This window comes from Protopterus annectens, chromosome 2.part2, assembly GCF_019279795.1.
Source record: "Protopterus annectens isolate FY-2018-M chromosome 2.part2, PAN1.0, whole genome shotgun sequence".
Classification (NCBI taxonomy): domain Eukaryota; kingdom Metazoa; phylum Chordata; order Ceratodontiformes; family Protopteridae; genus Protopterus; species Protopterus annectens.
In genome coordinates, this window is record NC_056730.1 from 955,615,418 (window position 1) to 955,635,456 (window position 20,039).

The 20,039-nt window shown below is 40.9% G+C and overlaps 1 protein-coding gene across 3 annotated transcripts in view; it reads left to right on the forward strand.

Annotated features, from left to right (window-relative positions):
- TMEM232 (transmembrane protein 232) overlaps positions 1-20,039 on the forward strand; it is a 2,425,444-nt gene that overhangs the window by 2,240,845 nt on the left and 164,560 nt on the right. The gene's annotated exons all lie outside the window — the stretch shown is intronic.

The following is a 20,039-nucleotide window of genomic DNA, read 5'->3' on the forward strand; positions in this document are numbered from 1 at the left end:
GATCTCACCCTTGCTTACCTGGATGATATTGGCATCTACAGCCATTCCTGACAAAAGCACCTCCAGCATGTCCAGTAGATACTGGGAAGACTGCAAAGGGCAGGGTTGACCATTAAGCCCAGTAAATGTCAGTTCTGTATGGCAGAGGTCTCCTACCTGGAACATAGAGTGGAGAGTGGTAAGATCAGGCCAGAACCTGCCAAAGTGGAAGCCATTTAGGCATAGCCTACCCCTGTTACCAAAAAGCAGGTGAGAGCATTCTTAGGGACAGCAGGGAACTACAGAACATTTTTCCCCAATTATAGTACCATAGCTGCTCCCATCATAGATCTGACAATGAAAAACAGGCTAGATAAGTTAGTGTGGACCCTAGCATGTGAGCAGGCATTCCAGAAGCTTAAAGGAGATTTGGGAGGACCACCTGTGTTAGCCAGTCCAGATTACAGCAAATAATTTGTTGTGCAGGTGGATGCTTCAAACCATGGGGTGGGGGGCTGTACTCAGCCAGGTTTCCTCAGAGGGAGAAGAGCATGCAGTGGTATATCTCAGCCATAGGCTCCAACCCATGGAGGAATGCTATGCAGCTGTAGAAAAAGAATATCTAGCCTTAGTGTGTGCACTGCAGAAACTTTAGCCTTATCTGTATGGAAGGAAATTCACTGCAGTTATAGACCACAATCCCTTAACATGGCTACATTGAGCTAGCCAGCAAAATGCCAAGTTACTAAGGTGGAGCCTAGGGTTGCAAGCATATGATATGACAGTGTAGCACCACAGTGGAGTTAGCAATGCCAACACAGATGGGATCTCAAGACAGGGAATAGGGTAATGTATTCCTAGACAGGCTTAACCCTCTCAATCAATGTTTTTCAATTTTCACTTGAACAACTAGCTTGAATCTTCGGGGGGGGGGGTGTCAAGAAAGGTGATACTGCCAGTCCAACTATATGGAATTCTGTAAATAATTATATGTCATTTGTGTATATCAAAATGATTCATATGCTTGTGTTACAAATGTATTAGAACTGCATGTCATATAAGATGGTTTGTACAGACATGCGCTGAAGAGATATTTTTTAAAGTATTTAGCTTAAATGTATCCACAGCTTGCCGTATTGGGATAGAACAGCAATGTACCTGCCCTATTGTAACTGTTTAGATGTACATATTTTAAAAATGGAAACTGAAACACAAGAGGTTAACTTCAGAAAACTTGCTTAAATTAAATTACTTTATGGCCATGTAATAAAACAATGTTATCTTTCAGTTTCAGTGCAGTAACAGGCACAATCTCTAGAACTAGAAGTGTTTTGTATTGTCTTGGGTGTGTTTATTGTTTTATGACTTCCAGGATCTGCCTTGGATCTAGGAAAAGCCCTTATTTATGTATTTTTACAGGTAGATGTTAAATGCTACCAGCTGCATCAGTGGGGTTTTTTCCTGGGATAGTGTCAGATGACAAGAAATGATGTAATTCTGCAAGCTATCCCAGCAGTAATATTTGAGATATTAATTTAAGAACTCTGAGAGAGACTGAGTATTCTGTATTTTGTCTTTGATCTGACAAGAAGACCCATTCACCACATGCCCCTTGTTGTTCTGTAAGTAAGTTAACTAGGATACAGTAATTCTCTAGATATAGCCAGGAATATAGCAAAACTTAATTTAGATTTTTTTTCTGTATTCATTTGAGACTGTCCAGCAATGTTGTTTTAAATATTTCCTGTGATTTTGAACTCTGATGTTACTGTGTTTATATACTGAGTATTTTCTTGTTCTTTTATTATTTATTATTAAATATATTTAAACCTTTCATTGTGGCTGATCTTTGTAGAGACATATTTAAGCTCTGAGAGTACTTGCATATTTACTTGGTGACACTGTATGAGCCGCTCCTAATAGCCTTGCTGTTGGTCAAACTACCATTTGTATTAATAGTAACAATACACAGTAAGATTGGACACCCCTTGTTAAGGGTCTTAAAGTAGCTGATAAAGAGTTGACTGGTGGCAGTGATAACTATGTTGTAGTCCGGGCAGAAGGGGCATAGCCTGTAAACCTGGGCTAGCCTTTCCCAGGTGTCTGTGTATAAATCAAACCTCAAAGTGTGTATGTGTCAGCTACTTAGGCAGGGCCACTAAGCACTGGTTGGACAGAGAGGGTGCTAGAGGTCTTGGCTTGGCCACTCAGTTGAAATCTCAACTCTATAGCTGTGCTAGAAGGCAGACTTATTGGGGGATCTGGAGAAAGAGGGAGAACCCAGCCCCAGACTGACTGTGGTCTCTGTGTGCTCTTAAGGGAAATTGCACTTGAGGCAGAGAGCTGTTTCTGGAAATACTGTATGTGTAATGTGTCATCCTCCAGATGTATGTCTCTCACTGGTGCTAGTGGTGAGGGCTGTGGTTCCTTGATTACTGTTGCCAGTGGTGGGGCATCACAGTAGCTAATACAGTTACCAAAAGATAACTTTAATTTACACCCTGTTTCATCTCATATTAAGTCCAGTTACCTAGTACAATTTTAATGTATGAGTCATGGAATATTTCTTGGATTTTTGCAATTGTAATTTACTCAGATTTTTAAATAAATGTATATCCTTCCATTTGTTTTCCTACAATACACATACACTGAATCGTCTTTTCAGTCTTAAAACTGGAATCAATTTGCAATGAACTGTTTCAGTAAGTTATGTCCTGAATGAATTAAAAATGGTAATACTTAAAGCAATGTTAACTGCAGCTTGTGTAAATGCACTTGATTTGCTTGTTTGTTTTTTTTTATGGATAACAGTAAAATAATGGATCAGTGACTGAACACACTGCGTCAGGTAGAAACAAAATGAAGGAAAAATCATGGGTGAGCAAACCTATGGCAATGATTCCAATACAAACAACACTCACAGTCTGTATGTTTGAAGTGAGCCCCATCAAAGGTCATTTTAATTTCAAATTCAGATACAGCCTGCCCCCCCCCCCCCCACACACACACACACATACACACCACATTAGGGTAGATGCCTATTGTGCAATGTGCATTTTTCCATTTATTCTCCCATTACTTGCTGTATCTTTTGAGGTTCATGAGAGAGCTGAAATTTGTCCAAGTGCTTAGTGGATATAAGACTAGAAGCATTCTGGAATTGCACCAGCTATTACCATTTAAACTTTGAAAGCACTTGCATTGATGTTTCCGAGGTGACTGCAAGTTCAGTAGCTGAAAAAAAGGTGATTTAGGGTAATTGGCATCTTGTTTTTAATCTTCATTAAGAAGCATGATTTGTGTTCTGCCTTGAACTTCATTTTACTGAAGTATACTGTGTCTGCTATTAATTTATTATTTTTCCAGTAATGTTGGGCTCCTAAGAGGGTTGGGACACCAAGAAATTACCCAGTTCACTCCTCAAAACTGGTCCTGCATCCAAACATGTAATTTGGGAACTTTCTGTTCAAGTAGTTTACCACTGATGGGCCTCATGAAATGCAGATATAAAAATGGGTTCTTACCATATTACTAAATATACGAGTAGGAATCTGTCAAACACTTCATGCAGAAATGGAAGTGTTTATTTATCTCAAAGGGAAAACCTTAATTTGGTAGTTTTCCAGTTTTCCCCATCACTTTAAGTCTTTCCACTTGTGATGGCCTCAGCATGGAGGGTGATATTGTGGGCAGAGCTGCATGGTAATAGGGCAGACAGGGAGATTAGCTAATCATGTGCTGACTCCAGAATTGTTGGAGGTTCACACCCTAGTTGGTCAAATTATTTGGCAGAGTAAAGTTTTACTCTAGGAGGAAGAATTGATTACCATAAAAACACTGCAGTCAGCCATTATTTTTTGTGAGAATATCTGTGGTGCAGATAAGTTCATCAAAGATGTGGGAGCATGGGGATGTTAATATCTGTATGTGTTTAGATTTGTATGCGCATGTCTGTAGTGATATGAATGAAGGTGCTTGAAGTGTGTGTGTGTGTGTGTGTGTGTGTGTGTGTGTGTGTGTGTGTGTGTGTGTGTGTGTGTGTGTGTGTGTGTGTGTGTGTGTGTGTGTGTGTGTGTGTGTGTGTGTGTGTGTGTGTGTGTGTATGTATGCCTGCCTTGGTGGTCACACTAGGTGGGTTATGTAGCGAATTCAAATTTTGTGTGTGTAAAAATATTTGCCACTTTTTTCTATCTGTGGACACACACAGTATTGTTAAGCCCATACATAATTCTTTTACGTATCAGTTAAAAAAACAGTTAGCAAGTCATTATCTTTCTAAAAATAAGGTAAAAGGCATTTCAGAACGGCCAGACCATCAGAGTTTCTGAAGACCTAGTGGCCCCCACACCCCAGGCTGTATAAGTGGATTTTGGCACAGGATTAGTATTGGCCTCTGCTCTGCACCACATCTAGCCTAAAACTGGCCTATTCAGATATGTGCAGAGAAGGTTACTGTAACTTGTATGGAGGCTGGGCATAATGTCATTATTTCTTTTACTTTCCTCTCAAACTACGGAGGCGAACATAAAGAGTATGTATAGCTTGTATAGGAGCAGTACACTGTTTAGGAGTAACAAGTTGGAAACATTATAATCATTATTTTTTTAATTTCCTCACAATTAAATATCACACGCATATGCAGGTGGATATCTTTTGGGGAAGGTATGGAACATTGCTGTTTACATATTCCTAACACCAACAGGTAAAAATATATTATGTTCTGTTTTTTTACTTTTTTTTTTCAGTTTTGCCCCAGTCTGACAGCAAAGGGTGTCCACAGTGGTGCAGTGGTTAGCAATGTCACCTTACAGCAAGAGGTTCTCCGGTTCGATTCTCGGCTGGGGTGCCTTCTGTGCGGAGTCTGCATGTCCTCCCTGTGGTCGTGTGGGTTTCCTCTGGGTGCTCCGGTTTCCTCCCACATCCCAAAGACATGCTGCAGGTGGATTGGACACTCTAAATTGGCCCTAGGTGTGAGTGCATGTGTGTGCCTTCTGTGGAAGGTTGGGTGCCAGGCTGGCAACTTGACACTGTAAAATTCCACTGCCAGTCATGAGCAGACAGGTGATCTGCTGTGGGAACCCCTAACCAGGAAAAAGCCAAAAGAAGAAGCCCCAGTCTGACAGCCGAGGGGTTCACAGACAGTGGCTATCTTCTGAGGGTAGGGATGGGGCGACATGCTGCATATATGTATGACAGCAGCAACTTAAAATATATGACTGTGGAAATTTGTGCCTTAGTTTTCATAGCAGTCTATTAGCAGAGGGGGAGATGCAGAAGGTTGCTATTTTTTTGTTTGAGGAGGATAAGTGCTATCCCCAGATATGATTTATGTATTCTCACAAGCATTTGTTGTACAGCTTATAGTGAACTGATTTTTTGTCAGCTACGGGCATTAAGCCTTGGATACAACTTATATCTTCCTTGAAGTAAAAAAAAAACAAAGACTGAATTTCTTTACTTGCTCATTATATTTATTCAGGACATTACTGGATCAAAGCGTTGGAAAAAGCTTTAAACTTTGCCTCATAACATCTATAACAGCCCCAGATCCCGCTTTAATGAAGTTATTTTCTTTATAGTTAATACAGCATAATCATGGTCAGTTAGAGTACGTTAAACTGATGCAGGAAAAGCAAAGTTGAAATAATAATGCTGAATTTCTTTTCTTAATCATGATTTTTCATAATCATTATTTTTGTTCAGGCCATCATTGGATGAAAAGGTTGGTTAAAGAAAAAAACAACTATAATGTATCTTTGAGCATCTAGAACCCCCATAACTAGGCCCCCAGACCCCTGGCTTTATGTGGTTATTTCTTCCATAACTATGACTGTTGTCTTGATCAGTTAGGGCAAGTTGAACGTATGAAAGAAAAAGCAAAGTTGAAGAGTAAAACCGAATGTCTTTCCATAATAGTAATTTTTGATGTTAAGTTGTCTATCTCGCCTTCATTCTTGCTGGTTGGGATCGGAGCCGATCCTCGGCTCCAACTCCACCATCTTCTATAGCTCGAGAGCTCTTTACTGGCTCGAGGCTACCCCTTATCCCATGATGCCTAGTGCTAGCTACTCAGATCTCGTTTGCCACTTCAGCTGCGAGGTGTCGTTTTTCTGGTTCAGGCTCGTATAACTTTTTTATAGAACTTTCTAACCATTAGAAATAGTCCTTTTTCTGGTTTATTGTTAAATTTTAGTCTTGTTTTTCTCTGTTAGCTAGTGTTTTATTGTAGCCCCCCCACCCTTATCCTCTTCTTGTCAGGTTAGCCATTTAGGTTAGAGGCTTTCCTTCTACCTTTCTTTCTTAGGCTAGCTGTTTAAGTTAGAGGCTTTCCTATATATATATATATATATATATATATATATATATATATAAAAAACAGACCCTTAGTGTTAGTCTGCTAGTATAGTGTGTTTTTTTTTGTAGACTGTATTTACTAGATAGTTTTTGTTATTGTATTTCTAGTGTTCTTTTTGTCAGGATGTCAAAAGAATCCAAAGTTTCTGGATTCAAGAAGTGTGACTCATGCTGTCAGAAAATGTCTCTGATAGATGGGCACACTTCTTACGTCTATTGTTTAGGCGCCGTCCACCTGCAGGACTCTTGTTCTATCTGCCATGCATTTAGCCCAAGAGTTCTGCAGGAGTGTAAAAATAAGCTTATTCTTAGGGGTATTTTAAAGCCCCAGGATTCACCGGCCAAGACTCAGCCTGTGAAATCCCCTAAATCTTCCAAGCCATCGGCTCCACGTTCGGAGACGTCCTTGGTTCAGATTCCACCTTCCCCTTCGGTTCCAGCTGGTACCGATAAAACTATCTCCCCGTCGGCTCCATCAGGATCTTCGGAGCTGTCGTGGAGCCACAAAAGGCAAAGGTCCCCTTCCTTGGAATCAATTCATTCAGCTCCTTGGTCTCCCCTGCTCCAGAGTGAGCACAGTCACAGATCTTCTCATTCCTCTCGGTCCTCCAGACTGTCGGATCATGACGTGGAGAGAGTGGTCAGTAGGTTGCTAAAGTTGCAGGCACTTGCCAAGATGTTGTCCAGCCCTCCTCAATGGTGTCGGCTCTGTCCACTTCTATCGATGTTCCTCCTCTGACTCCATTGAGCTTGGAGCCGGAGTTCGTTGGGGTTTGAGTAGTGGAACCGTCGGCTCCAATAATGTTATCTCCTTCAGTTCCGATTCCCTCGATGGTGCCATTCGTCAAGGGATCTGGGCACCAGGGCTCCCTCATCGGCTCCGAGGGGGCGAGTGGCAGACCCTTGTCTGACCCCATTCTCCCTCTCGGAGCTTCAGCGCAGGTGAGCTCAGCCTCTACATCAGCCTCAGAGCCATCTCCGTTGGTGCGGAGAAGGATTCCGATATCCTCGGAACTGGAGCCTTCTCTGCATCGTGGCAGGGATACCTTCAATGTCATGAGGAGTGTGCTGGCCACTGAGTCAGCTCCACTATTGGCCCCACAGGCTCCGTCCCCCATAGTGCCTGTGCCAACCTCTGCTCCTCCTCCAGACCCCAAGCATGGGGAACTGGTGCTCCAGGGTACCACATTGGGTGTTTCCTCTTCTTCTGAGGCCTCCCCTGAACATTCAGAGGAGCCCCCTCATAAGAAGAAGTGCAAGAGGAAGCACATTGACTCCCTTGAGTCTGTCACTTCGGATACAGACGTAGATGATTTGGAAGGGTCCCTGAGATCCCCCTCTGAAGTTGTTTCTTTTTCGGACATCCTCGAAATGCTTAAGCTGAGAGGGAACTGGAATCCCTTAGTCCCTACCGAGGATGAGTCTGTATTCCTGGATGCATTCAGTTCCCGACCTTTCACCTCCTGGGTTTCTCTGCCTTTCAATCCACTTATGTCCGTGGTAGCTTGAAAGGTTTGGTCAGCCCCGGATACAGTGGAACCAACTCCGAGGAGACCTGGCAAGTTCATCACAGCACCCCATGATAAGCAGTTCCTTACCAAAGGTGTTCTTGTTGATGCCATGGTGGTAGCAGCAGCCACCAAAAAAGAATTAGTGGAAACCTCTTTGTCTGTCCATCCCCCTAACAAGGAGTCTAGGACAATGGACAGATACGGGAAGTGAATGTTTGCTTCAGCGACCTTTTCTATGAGGTCGCTGAACTACTTATGCCATTTTACCCGGCTTCAGTGGGATCTCCTTAAAGAGCACAGAGATACCCTTCAAGATCTATCAGCTGAGGGGGCTCAAGCTAAAGTGGCTTCCCAGCTGGTGAATCTTAATTCTGTAGTCAACTCCTCCATGAGGCTCATTTCTTATGCAGCCGATGGTGCAAGTAGAGCTGCAGTTATGGGCGTGGCCCTTAGGAGACATGCATGGATGTGGCTGTGTAACTTTGTGGAACCCTTTAGAGCGTCATTCACCAACACCCCCTTTGATGGTTCCTTTCTTTTAGGACCACAGGTGAAAGACACTTTGCCTAGGTGTGAGCAAGAAGGCAAGACTCTCTCTGCCATGGGAGTCCATTTTTCCACTCCTTCCAGACCATACACCAAGGGTCAAAAGAGTGGTAAAATGTGGTTCCGAAAATCCCAGGGATCCTTGCCTGACACACATAGCGATTTTTCCTCCAGGGGCAGAGGGGGAAATAACAACAATAGACGCCGCCCTTGTGGCAGAGGGGGTCCACAGAACCAGGGCAACAGAGAATCCTTCTCTGAGAAGCCCTTTCAGCATCCCTGAATGGTTGCCCAGCTGCCCGCCTCTGGAGACAGTCGGGGGAAGACTTTCACTGTACCCAAAAGCCTGGCAAAATTTAATGCAAGACAAATGGGTATAGTCAATTATATCCGGAGGTTACAAAATTCCCTTCTCTCAACCCCCCTTACCATCGAGCAAATCCCTTCCAGATGTTCCACCCAATCTGAGGGACCAAGCAGTCATAGAAGTTTCAAGACTGCTAGAAAAAAGAGTCATCCAGGAAGTCCCGGCAGACCAACATGGATCCGGAACTTACTCAAGGTTCTTTTTGGTACCAAAAAAGACAGGGGACTGGAGACCGATTCTGGATCTCAGCAGACTAAACAAGTCTGTTCAAAGAACAAAGTTTTGGATGGTCACGCTATAGTCCATTCTACCCTTTCTGGGTCAGGACAATTGGATGTGCTCCATAGATCTTTAGGAAGCATACTACCACATCAAAATGGACAGGTGCTCCAGGAGATTCCTTCGCTTCCGGCTGGGAGCCAGTCATTACCAGTTCAGAGCTCTGCCCTTTGGTCTCACCACAGCTCCCAGGGTGTTTACCAAATGTATGGCAGTGGTCACGGCTCACCTGAGATGTCGAGGATTCCAGGGAGGTCCAACGTCATAGCGGACAGGCTCAGAAGAGCTATTCTCATGCCTCATGAGTGATCTCTGAATCAAGTAGTTGCGGATCTGATCTTTCGCAAATGGGGACAGCCTTGCTGCTATGTTTTCACCACCCCCTTCAACAGCAAATGCAGCAACTACTTCTCCCTTCTTCCACTTCCAGGTCACACACCCAGAGATGCTCTAGTCCATGATTGGCCTCAGGGACTTCTTTATGCCTTCCCTCCGTTTCCCCTGATACAGAAACTCATACAGAAAGCAATATCGTTGGGTTGCAAAATGATCCTCATTGCCCCCTACTGGCCTCGACAGATATGGTTTCCATTCCTGCACCATTACCTTCTCAATCAGCCCTGGACTCTGGATCCGATTCCAGACCTACTGATTCATCAATCAGGCAGGCTGCATGAATCCCTCCAAACACTCCAGCTCACAGCTTGGTTGCTCCACCTCCAACCTTAGCCAGACTTCCCAGCATTTCCCCGGCTGTGCGTGCAATTATTGTCTCCTCTCACAAGTCCACAACTAGAAAGACTTATGCTAGCAAATGGAAATGTTTTTCTTGTTGGGCAGAGGCTAGGAACATAGGACATTTTTCAGCGCCAGTTCACGAAATTTTGGAGTTCCTAGCACAACTTTTTCATTCTGGGTCCACTTCTGCTACAATCAGGGTTCAATTGGCGGCCATTTCTAACTTTTATGTTGGGTTGTCTAATTCAAACATTTTGTCTCATAAGCTCTGTAAAGTCTTTTTAAGAGGGACTACTCTCCTTAGACCTCCAGTGAGAGATCCCCCTCCTCCTTGGGACCTTAATTTGGTACTAACCTCCTTAATTATGCCCCCCTTTGAACCTGCAGCATCCTGCTCCATTAAGTTTCTATCTTGGAAAACACTTTTTCTGGTAGCTATTACTTCAGCCAGACACATCTTTGAACTTCAGGCACTATGTGTTCGTCCTCCATACTTGGTTTTTCATAAGGACAGGGTTGCTCTGAGGACTAATCCCTCGTTCCTTCCGAAAGTCTGCTCAGAAAACAATTTAAACCAATCTATAGACCTTCCTGTGTTTTTCCCTAACCACACCAACAAGACAGAATACAAATTACACCAATTGAATGTTCATAGACAATTGCGTTTTTACTTGCATAGGACTAAGGATATAAGGAAGTCAGACCAACTATTCCTTTCCTACACTCTAGGCAAACAAGGTCTCCCAGTTTCCTAAGTGACCTTATCCAGGTGGTTGTCTCACATTATTACTTTCATTTATCAATTGAGAAACAAAGAGTTGCCTATCAAACCAAAAGGTCATTCTACTAGGGCTTTGGCCACCTCTGTAACCTTCCAATCTAGGTTGCCCATGGATTCTATCTGTGCAGCTGCTACGTGGGCAAATCCTCATACCTTTATTTCTCATTACAAGCTAGATATGGTCTCCAGGAGCAGAATTGACTTTGGTTCCACTGTTCTGAAGAGTCTGTTCCAATGAGCCACCCAGGATTGTAGATGCTAGGGGCGCTGTCCCAACCAGCAAGAACGAAGGCGAGATAGACAACTTAACATAAAGAAGTTATGTACCTACCATAACGTTCCATGTTAGTTGTCTTCATCTTGCCTTCTTTCTTGCGTCTCACCCTCCGTCCCCCTGTCCTATTGGATTGAGAGGAGTTTTGGATTCACTGGCTGAGTGTTCTCTGGTTTGTTTCCTCTACTGACTGAAAGAGTATGACAGGTCTGCTCAATCTGTTGGTCTGGACAGGTTGATTCTCTGGCTATGTCTGGGGTTAGCTATTACAAATGAGATCTGGGTAGCTAGTGCTAGGCATCATGGGATAAGGGGTAACCTCAAGCCAGTAATCAGCTCTTGAGCTATAGAAGATGGCTGAGTCGGAGCCGAGGATCGGCTCCCATCCCAACCAGCAAGAAAGAAGGTGAGATGAAGACAATTAACATGGAACGTTATGGTAGGCACATAACTTCTTTTTATGTATCATTGAAAGAAAAGGTTGTTAAAAAAAATTAAAATACACCTCAGAGCATCTAGATCTCCCATGGCTTCTATGGGTCTAGTGGCCCCCAGGTCCCCAGCTTAAAGCAATTATTCCCTACACAGTTATCACTGTGCAGTCTTGTCTAGTTAAGATTTATTGAACGAATGACAGAAAAAAAGAAGAGTAAAACAGTTTTTGAGAAAAGGAAGAAAAAAATTAATCTGGAAGGGATGGGTAAGTCTGGATGGGTGGACTAGTGAGATGCCAGGTGACTTGTATGGGGGAGTATTTGGCAGTCTGGGGGCATCATGGAGCCCTTTGCCTAGGACACCAGTTCACCCAGGACTGGCCCTCATTGGTAGCATTTGGTGCACTTCACTTTTCTTCCTTTACATATAACTATTAAGAAATGTTCATTTAGCAGCCCGACTTTTGCATTGCCCTTCTTATCTCTTCCCTGCCCCCTCATATCTAAATATTTCTTATATTATATTTCATAGTTCTATGTATTTATACAAGGTTTTATCTCAATTCTTTACTAACTGGCAGTTGGTTAGTATTTCCTGTGTTGAGACCTTTACTTTCTGACTTCCTTTTCATTATTTTCAGCTCTGGTAGGCATTGTTTCCTATCCTTCTTCAAAACGTTATTATATTTTCTAAATGCTGTTTTCTCTTAACCTTTATAATAACCTGTTTTGTGAAACATATTTTTCTGCATATTTGTTGCTGATCTACTCTTATTTGTAGATAGCAGATTTGTGATTTTTCTGTTCTCTTCCACACCACTATCACACCTGTTTTTCAGCACTTTCCTATGGCACTATGCCAATTTGTTTAAGATAGTTATGCTGAATTCTAGAGCCTTCACATCAAACTGAAGAGAAAGGAGTAAGGCAGAGGTTAACAACTATTATACAATGACGGGTCATTAAAATTGTAACATGTGCATGCTGATTGGTCAGCCCAACCAGTGAGCCATTGTAAATTGAGAATATACCAATAAAAAAAAGTCTGGTTGCCTGGACTTTCTTCTATTAATATATGCCAAGGCTTTGCAATTTTCTTGAGCTAAGACGCCAAGAGATAGGTACGGAGGGCAGAGAAAATACAAGGAAAATCAGGTATGTTATGCAAATCTAAAGAAATTTACCTGATTTTCATTGTAGTTTTTCCCTCTTTTGTACCTCTAAACTGTACGAATTTTACAGTGTCTTAAAAAAAAAAGCAATTGAGATATTCCCATCTCCATTGCTTGCTTTCCAAAGCACTGATGTACTATGTAAGCATTGAAACGTAAGTCCCGTATGCATATGTAGTACATCAACAAAATCAACAAAGCTGCAAGCTATAGAAACATGTGAAAGAGCACCACAGCATTGTTATACAAAGACATTATTTAAGTAATTTGTTTCTTAAATAATGCCATTGTATAATAGCAATAACCAAGTCCTGGGTGTGATACATTAAAGATTTACTCATGCTTGCCTTCATGATTAAACCACACCAACCATGGGTAACTCTTCAGTATACCACACCTAGTCATTGGCTATTGCTATAATATCTACTTATCCATTTGGTAGGAAAATGGGCAGACTAAACATATTAAGTAATTGTTACCTTCCAATAACTGGAACATTTCTAAGATTTACATGTTGCTTGTTTTTTGTTGGACATGGGAAGACTATTAAAATACAAACCAATGTGTAGCTAGGCATATTCAGTGTACTCAAATGAGTACTTTTTTCTGAACATCTCTTAGAAACTTTACTCAAAAAGCACAGAATATTTAGAAATGTGCACATGAATATTTAGAATACAGAGGTATACAAAGAATGCTTGTATGAAAGGAATACACCTCTGAAACAGATTTTTATGAGAATAAATGGTAACAGTTGAAAATAACGTGTCACCTTCCTATATGTACTGGGAGTAGCATTTTGTGGGTTGAGTACATTTTTAAAATGCTACATGGGTGGTAGGGGCAAAAACATTAGGTTTGAGTACAAAATGTAAATATCTGGTTACACCCCTGAATACAAATGTCTCTTTTGTGGGGGTTGCAAAGTTTAGTCAGATGAGTTACAGAACAGTTGTTCCCCTATAGATTTGTCACACCGAGCACAGCAAGTATTTTTTGAAGCCAACTAATTCAAAATTATTAATAGTTAATAATTTTAGAAACACATGAGTAAATACATCTAATGTATGACAGCAATGAGAATGTGCTTGCTGATTTGCAAGGAATGTCAATGCTAAACCACAGGGAGATTTTAATTGACTAGTGCAAAATAGCTTAAGAACATAACTTTCCTGTACCAAGAAAAAATACCATCCAGATGAAAGCAGCTGCATTCATTGGTTAGAAGTGTAGATGCAGAGTTTAAACCACTGCCTCCCACCCTCTCCCTGCATATGCCAATTCCCCAAGTGCACGGGCAACTTTCATTATCAAATACTATTCACTGCAGCACAAACAACAGGAAAATACATAGACACATACTAACTAGAAATTGTGTGTGTGGAATAAAATAGTTTCAAATGACTGAAAGGCAGGAAGAAAACACAGTTACTTAATATGAAGCATAAGTGATTGTAGCAAGACAGTGTAGGTGGTTTCATTTCCAAATCTGTAAGCATTAGTGCAGAAAGAATGCACAATAAAGCAACATCTATTAAAAGAACCTGAAACGCATGTTGTGTTCAGTGACATTCAATTCCTGTATGGCCAGGTGAAGCAGTTTAGCTCTGCTATTCCGATGTTTATTAATTTTTATTTTTTCGACAACCAATAGAAATCTGAGTCTTTATCTGTGATAGACTTTCACAGTAGTCTATTATAAGAGGAACAGTATAAGACTTATTGTACATGCCAGTGGTATATTTTCTATAGTTAAAACACAAATTACGTCTGTAACCAGGGACACTGATTTGTGGTTATTGAAAATAAATAAAATTATATGTTCTTGAGATGAAATTCCTGTAATTATATCAGAGATCTTAAAGTTAAGGTCATTACCCTGAATCCTTTATTACATGTAATGTCTCTGTATATATTATAGGCCAAATTAAATCAGCTTCTAAGTATGAAGCTGTATAAATCAAAGCAACAGCTTTACAGATAGTAAACATAAGAAGAAGAAATACAAGTTAGTTGAAATGCATTTATTTATTCATAGCATGGTGCAGGTTATATAGTAGGTACTGCATGTGAAAGTTTCAGAATATCACTTGTGTGAAATTTGTCCCAGAGTTACAGAGGAGTGCCAGTGATATACATCTAAACAGCAGCCCAACAACCCAGCCAAAAGAACTACAACTGCTTTTATACCTAGGTCGCCATCTACCTCTGTATCTAAACTGCTGCTTCTAAACATGAATATTGGAAATATATGTAATAAAATCAAAGACATCAGCTACTCATTCCTTTAACATTCTAGTTACTACTGAAACCTGGTTAAAGTTATATATATTGGAAAATGAATTCATCCCCCTAAATTTAATTTACTCAGGCTTGACAGGGAAAACCAATGTTCTGGTGGTGGTGCAATTTTCTACAAAAACTAGTTAGAAATAACCTCATCCTCATACAGATCTCAAAATTTAACTATGCAAAGCTCCTGCAATCACTCCTCAAAATCGACAATAGAAAGTTTCTGTATTTCAGCTATTTATATTCCACCTGGTAGCAGCATTTCAACAGCAGACAATATCCTCTACTAGATATCGCACCATATTCAAAAAGAAACTATTACATTAAGCGACCTAAATATAGAAGGCAGCTGATCAATGCTGACACACTCTCAGAATTAATTTATATAGTTTTACACAGCTGATCACCTCATTCATTAGAATCAATAACAAGTATGACAGACACTCAACATTATACTGAATCCTTACCGACAGACTGAAGCCAGTTCAAGTGTCTGGATGCCTGCCAGACTCAATAAATGACCGACTTCTCACCTGCACACTCATAAACTATAGTACCCAATCTAAAAATATAATCTGAAACCAAAGAGGTAATACAACAACATTTAACAGAGCCACCATTTTCAGTACTCTGACACAGTATAACTGGAACATGTTAAAATTCATGCCACTTGATCCTTCTGTCTCACACTTTAATGAAACTTTTATAAATAGTCTTAATAGTCTTGCCCATATATAATTAAAAACAGTCAAATTAAACCCTTTGCCATGGATAACTAAAGAAACTAAAAATATTATATTTCAAAGAGACAAAGCCAGGAAAGACTGTCATAAAAGCTGAACACAAAATACATTTCATACATTTAGACATCTCAGAATCTTGCTAAGGACAACATTAAAATGGATAAACAAGCCTATTGTAACAATGTCCAACAGAAGCATAAAAAACATCCAATCATTTTTTGGTCATCACTAAACAAACTAATGCATCTTGGCCAAACCACCACACCTTCTCCTATTTATAACATCACTGACTCAATACCATCTCAATTCAACTCCTAATTTAGACAGATAATGCTATCTCTGATTAATAATAATAGTAATAATTAACCTTTCTCTCACCCCCATCCTGTCCTAATCACTCAGTCATTCTCCTTCCTCATGGTCCCCACTTCTACTATAGGAAATGTTTACTGAAACTAAAACCAACCTCTTTAGCTGCTGACTAACTTCCAACAGAATACTTAAAATAGCAGCTGATGCAAAGGCTCTCCCTGTATCCATACAGATAAATTAACCAATGTCTGAGAGATATGTCCCACCCATCTGGAAAAACTCATACTACCACTCCACAAAGGTGGCACATTAACAGACTTTTCCAACTATAGACCTATTTTCATACTATACCCTCTGTCTAAAATACTATAAAAAGGTTTCCTCTCACAATGAATGCAGTATGTTAACCCTAACAACCCTCTCTCCAAAACCCAGCCTGGTTTTAGACCTCACCATAGTACTACCACTGTTCTCCTCAGCTTCACCAATATCATAAACCAGTAAAGGAATGCCAGAAACCTGCTCTCTCTGCTAGTCTTAGATTTAAGAAAAACATGTCACCATATCCCATGAACATCTTCTTACTGAACTTTCTCCCTTTAGCCTCATTCAGTTTTCTCTCAAGGTTCCATAGCTATTTGATTGATAGGCAGCAAGTAGTCAAACAGAAACAAAATTTCTCCTTCTTCCTACCAGCCACTGTCAATGTCCCACAAGGATCAACATTATGCCCCCCATTCAACATTTTTATAGACAAACTATATACTGCCACCTGCCTCTCTTCATAGTTCAATGTGCTGATGACTCGACCCTTATATGTGCGACCTCATCCTTACCAACAATTGAGGACATTACCTAAAATTCTTTGTGCTCTTCTCTCCTAAACAATACCAAAATGAAAGACAATCTTTCAAAATAATCTCAGCCAACAAAACAGAAAGTGAAACTGTAACCCAAACAAAATTCTGGGCATCCCAATTGACAATAACCTCAAGTTTGACCAACACATATAGCAAGCCATTAAAAACACACCGGAAACTTGGCTTCCTCTATAGAGCCAAACATTACCTGACTGATGCAAGACAAAAACTAGCGTTTACCCATCTTCTTCTATCCCTGCTATGTGTCTCATCCATTCTTACTAGCAAACACAACAATTAAAGCTAAATTATCTACCTGTTACAGTAACGTAGCCACATTTGCTGTAAAACTTATGTATTGGACTCATTGCAGAGCCCTGAAACAACTAAACTGGCTTGCGCTACTCAACATTTTAATACATTCACAACTTATAACTGCACACAGGTTTAAAGAAAAATGTCCAGCACTGATACCATGCAGCACTACTCTCCAGGTAGAGACCTTCACTCAGCCAAAAAACTGTTAATAATCACAACAAAGTCTAATAACTCAATAGGCAAGTCCCTATATTCTTATTATGTAATTAAGTTCTGGAATACATTCCCACCCGGGTATCTGCACGTTCCTTTGTCAACTTATACTCCTATCTCTCTATAACTTCTATCCTCTTCTACCACTCCTCAATTTCCTTCCTATCTTAATCCCCACTTTCATTATGACTTCCCCACTTTATCCACCTCCTTCATATACTTTCCACTTTTATCTTATACCTGGTTCTATGTTGGTAAGTAAGTACCTTAGTATTCATACCTCACAATTCTTGACTCATCATCAATACACTGCTTCTCTCATTCTTCTAGCTTCAATTACAGTCCTGTTTTCTAATATTTCACACCCCTTACCTCACTTTTTTTATTCCTAACATCTATACTGCAACCGTTCTTACTCATGTCTTATAAGTCATATCTAATGTATGTTTATCACATATATTGCAAGTGAACTGTTTGCATACTAAATGCTTTGTACTTGGAATTTAATATCAAATAGAATGTCATCACAGCTGTTGCTTAACCTTCAGTTCCAATGCTTGGATATCATTATAGTTTCTGCATTACAGGTCATCATAACAATGCATTTGTTCTCCTATTCTGGAACTGCGTGCAGCTGAGGACAGCACATCATCCAGGCCATACCAGACAGTCAGCTTAAAAACAGCAAAACACATCCCAGGTGGCATCCCTGATATGGCTGTGAAAAGCATAAAGCATAAACTTGGATGCAGATGCTCCCTGTTGGTTACTAGCAGAAACTGCCATTCCTCCAAGTTCCATATGGGAATGGAATCACTTTCATGAGGCACAAAAAGATAGCCAGTGATTCACACTTGCACTGCGATTTATGCATCATGGTTACCTGTGAAATAAAGTGATGCACATAGCCACACAAGTATCCAGCATGGGCTTGTGACCACAAGCTGTCATATATGAACATAGGCAGGAGGCTGAACTTCATGCTGCAGGTGCTAAGTAGCAAAACAACAGAATTAATAAGCATTCCTACTGGCTAAATTTGCTGATATAGATTTAAGTAGTCTTAGAGTTGCCTCATCATTTTCTAGACTATGTCAAGTAAATTTGGGAAGCTGCTTTTCCTGTTTAAGAAGCAACATTTGGAGGAACAGATGCTTATTTGGATCTGTGGGCAGATCTGGGGAATCATGCAGTACTCTGACAATGTGGTAAGCTGCTTTGTTTATCCTCATAAAGATGGATATCCTCCCACTGGAATTTACATCACTAACAACTAGTGACAGGAATATGTGTGCCTACATGTGAATCATGTTTGTAGATGGTACTGGAAACTGGGCAGCCCACATTATCAGGACATTCTGTCACTGTTCTGGTAATGGTATGGCCTTTCAAATGTACATGTTGGTGTATGTTGGTAATTATGGCAGTCATATACCAACACATGCCCCCCCCCCCCCCCCCCCATCCATCATAATGTAGATAAGTCCATTTAACTGGTGGTTACCAAAGTGGCCTGAACTATTGGCAGCAGAAATGACTGCCTTACTCTGTACATATTGTTGGCATGTGCATCTGCGGTATGTTGTCTCATATGTGTCCCTATAGCTATTACATGGCATACCCAAATAGCTATCCTTTTGATTACATTATGCTATAATAAGCTGATACTTTTTCTGTAGCTGTCATTCTCCCAGTCCCAATAGTGCAGAGTCTGCTCTGTAGTCTTTGTAATTTATATTGATGGGAGTATGCACGTCTTGAAATGAGGTGGATGGCACAGGCTGCACTGTTTTAGCTTTGCTGAAAATGTCCTGCTAAAAGCACTTAGGACATACAGACAACACTTGATGGAGAGAGGGGTGATGACAAGTGTTTATATAACCACATGTTACAGGCATTGGTCCCCGACATAAATGCTTTGAAGAGACCCAGTCACCCTTTCTGTATTATATATTGTCAGCATGCCTTTCTTTGCCAAGGGAAAGACACATTCATAGTAGCTGAGAGGTTGTCCATGAAGTAAGAGGTACCTTTGACCAGTCAGATGACAGAGCCAGAGGAATGTTTTGTTTTTCTTCAGTGGGACTTTGTTTCTTGGATTATCTCTGGAGGATAGGAGGATGACATCATAACGGCCCATCCCCATGTGTCACAGATAATGCAGTAGGATACTGCCACTTGCATCACACTGCTGTACAGCTGCACTGAATATTGACATTGTAGTCTGACTACAGCAACTGTTAGTTGTGATTTGGTTTAGGTGCTTCAGGTACCTCACCATGTCAAGATGGCAGCAATGATTGGTTGGGATTGTATTGCATATTCTCCATGGACACCCTCAGTGCGCATACCACAGAGGCACAGTTTTGGAACTGGCACCTATGTTCATTCCAGTGTCTCTTTTGTTGTACATTCACAGGTCAAAACACTGTTATGGTTATAGCTGTAAAAGCTGAGGTACAAAGATAGACTGATATTGGCAACTGTGCCAGGGCTGATGATGATAATGATGACACACAGATAACTGAGCCACAGCCTGTTGGCACTGTCTCTCTCCATCCTTAGTGAGCATTCGGCTTCAGCAAAAGTCTGAGGCTTGACCTTACCCTGTGGGGGATAGATAAACCATGGCTCCAGTTACCAGCTATATTCCCTCTACAGCTGCAACAGCAGATGATCTCACTTGTCTGAAGTGGTCATAACAACCATTTTTCAGACTTACTGGTATGCCTGACATTGTCATGCATTACATTTGGCCCCTAATTGGTTAGCAGCAGTAAGGATTAATCACCAGATGTGCTGCAATAATATTCACTTATATGCTTTTGCTGCAAACAAATCGAGCATCCACCTCATTGCTACATTG